This window comes from Gossypium arboreum, chromosome 2 (assembly GCF_025698485.1).
Source record: "Gossypium arboreum isolate Shixiya-1 chromosome 2, ASM2569848v2, whole genome shotgun sequence".
NCBI classification, from domain to species: Eukaryota; Viridiplantae; Streptophyta; class Magnoliopsida; order Malvales; family Malvaceae; genus Gossypium; species Gossypium arboreum.
Genome location: NC_069071.1, coordinates 19,300,919 through 19,304,745, shown reverse-complemented (window position 1 = coordinate 19,304,745; position 3,827 = coordinate 19,300,919).

Below are 3,827 nucleotides of genomic sequence, written 5' to 3'. Positions count from 1 at the left end.
ATATGCCACTGGCCTTATTCGTTCAATAATCTCATACGGCCCGATGAATCGCGGACTTAATTTGCCTTTGCGACCGAAATGAAGTATTTTATTCAAAGGAGACACTTTTTGAAATACTTTATCACCTACCTAAAATTCAATATCTTTTCATTTCAAATCCGCATACGATTTCTGATGATCTGAAGCTGCTTTCAAACAATCGCGAATTACTTTCACTTTTCTTCGGTTTCTCGGATCAAATCAACCCCGTGAATCTTTTTCTCACTCAACTCGGTCCAATACAAAGGAGTTTGACATTTGCGACTATACAATGCTTCATACGGAGCCATCTTTATGCTCGATTGAAAGCTGTTATTATATGCAAATTCAACCAACAACAAATATTTCTCCCAGTTACCTTTGAACTCTAAAACACAACATCGGAGCATATCTTCAAGAATCTGAATTACTCGTTCAGATTGATCGTTAGTTTGCAGATGAAAATTTGTACTAAAATTCAACCTCATACCCATAGCTTCTTGCAATTTCTTCCAAAACCGCGACATAAACCTCGAATCCCTATCCGAAATAATTGAAATTGGCACCCTGTGCAATCTAACGATCTCAGAAATGTAAAACTTAGCCAATTTTCAAGCGAAAAATCAGTACGTACCAGAATGAAATGTGCGAATTTCGTCATTTGATCAACCACAACCCAAATTGCATCTTTTTTCTTCGAAGACAGAGGTAATCTCGATATGAAATTCATAGTCACTCTATCCCATTACCACTCTAGTATCATCACAAGCTGAAGCAAACCCGATGGCACTTGATGTTCGGCTTTCACTTGCTGATAAATCAAACACTTTGATACAAACTCAGAAATGTCTCATTTCATACCTGACCACCAATACAACTTCTTCAAATCATTGTACATTTTGGTACTCCCAGGATGAACGGATAAGCAACCACTATGTGCCTTGTATAAAATTTTCTAAATCAACTCTGGATTTTTCGGTACACAAATTCTATCTCGGAACATCAAATAATCATCAGATCCGATTTGGTACTCTGAATCACTAGTCGACTCACATTGCAATCTTTTAGCTTGCAATTCACTATCACATTTCTTAGCTTCGCAAATTTGCTAAAGAAAAACCAGTTTAGCTTTTAGCTCAACTAGAATTGATCCATCATCAAATAGTGTCAACTGTGTTTTCATTTCTCTCAAAGAAAACAACAATTTTCTATTCAAAGCATCCGCGACTACATTCGCTTTCCGCGGGTGATAATCAATTACTAACTATTAGTCTTTAAGTAACTCAAGTCATCTCCGTTGTCGTAAATTCAAATCTTTTTAAGTCATAATTTACTTTAAGCTTTTATGACTAGTAAAGATGTGACATATTTCACTGTACAAATGATGTCTCCAAATTTTCAATGCAAATACAATCGCAGCCAACTGTAAATCATACGTCGAATAATTCTTTTTGTGTTGTTTCAATTGTCTAGAGGTATAAGCTACGACTTTTCCCTCTTGCATCAATACACAACCCAAACTGTTTAATGACGTGTCGCTATAAATCACAAATTGTTTACCCGATTCAGGTTGAACCAACACTGGTGCCTCAGTTGACAATGCTTTTAATTGACCGAAACTTTGTTGACATTTCTAAGACCATTCAAACATGACATCTTTCTGTAGCAATCTAGTCATCGGTGTAGCAATCATCGAGAACCCTTTTACAAAGCGTCTATAGTAATCCACTAATTCTATAAAACTTCTAACCTCAGATACATTTCTAGGTGGTTTCTAGTCAATAACTGCAGAAATCTTGCTTGGATCAACTCGAATGCCATCTGTCGATACAATATGTCTCAAAAATCTGACTTCTCGGTGCCAAAACTCACATTTGCTAAATTTATCATACAATTGCTTATCTCTCAAGGTTTGCAACACAATCTTCAAATGCTCGGCATGCTCAGACTCATCTCGTGAATAGATCAAAATGCCGTCAATGAACACAACAACAAATCTGTCTAAATACAGTCTAAAAATCTGATTCATAAAATCCAGAAAAATGGCAGGAGCATTAGTTAGTCCAAAAGGTATAACTAGAAATTCATAGTATCCGTACCTCATTCTGAAGGTAGTCTTCGGCACATCTGAGTCTTTAACTCACAACTAATAATAACCCAATCTCAAATCAATTTTTGAAAACAATGTTGCACCTTTCAATTGATCAAACAAATTATCTATTCTCGAAAATGAATACTTATTCTTTATTGTAACCTTATTGAGCTGTCTATAATCAATACACATTCTCATTGATCTATTTTTCTTCTTTACGAACAATACAAGTGCACCCAAGGGAAAAAAACTCAGTCGTGCAAAACCTCTATCTGTTAACTCTTGCAATTGAGCTTTCAACTCTTTCAACTTTGTCGGAGCCATTCTATACAGAGCTATAGATATCGGTGAAGTTCCTGGAACTAATTCAATAGCAAATTCAACTTCTTTGACTGGTGGCAAGCCAGGCATTTCTTCTAGAAAGACATCCAGATATTCACAAACTATAAGCACCAATTCAATCTTTTTGTTTAGACACCTTGGTATCTAAAACATAGGTAAGATAAGCCTAGCACCCTTTTCTCACACATCTCTGAGCTAATATAGACGAAATCACAACAGGCAATTCATTCGATTCAATTCGAAGAAGTTCATTATTTTGACACTTCAATTCTATAGTCTTTCATCTATAGTTCACAACAGCATCATGTAAAGTCAACCAATCCATGCCCAGAACCACATCGAACTCATCAAATGGTAAGAGCATCAAGTTAGCTAGAAAATAGTAACCCCAAGTCATTACAGGACAGTTCTTGTATACTTTGTCAACTAGAACATACTTGCCTAAGGGGTTCGATACTTTAATCACAAACTCAGTAGACTCAATAGGCAAACACTTATTAGACACCATATTCATATGTATATATGAATGAGTCGATCCAAGATCAATTAATGCAATAACATTAGTGTTGTAAAGAGAAAATGTACCCGTAATAACATCTAGTGGTGACGCATCTTCACAGGCATGAATAGTGTAAGCTCTGGCTGGTGCTCTAGCTTCAAATCTCACAGTTGAATCCCTAGTCACACCTCTACCACTGGAAACATTCCTCGTATTTCCCGGTGATCTACCTCTCGTAGTTGTATTACTTGATCTAGCATTCAGAAATTTATCTTTTTCATTTTACTTAGGATAATCTCGGATAAAATGATCTTGCGAACCACAACTGTAACAAGCTCTATTATTACTTGTAACAGCCCAATTTTAGGTAAATCAGAATAGTGGTTTTGAAACCATAAATTTGAGGTTGTAAAATTATTTTAATATTATTTTTTGTGTTTATAGCATGTGAATATGTATGTGTAATAGCCCAAAATTGGGTCTAGTTGGAACAGAGGTTTCGGGACCACAAAATCTGAGATAGAAATAATTATTTTATGATTATTTTGAAGTCTATGATATGATTGCATGATTGTGTGAAAATTTCGTGAAGAAATTCTATGCATAAAATGCTCAATTTGAAGTTAGGGACTAAATTGAATAAGTTGCAAAACTTGCATTCTAGAAGATTCTAGTATGAAATTGCTTTGAAATATTAATTAGGAGGTCTTAAATATAAATTTTACCAATTTCTAAGTGATGGAAAAAAATTGGATATGGACGGAATTTTTGAAAGTTTAGTAAGGAAGGGCATTTTGGTCATTTGGTAATTAAAAGAAATAAAAAGGGAAAATAAAGCCAAAATTGACTCATCTTTTTCATGGAGGCTGAAATTAG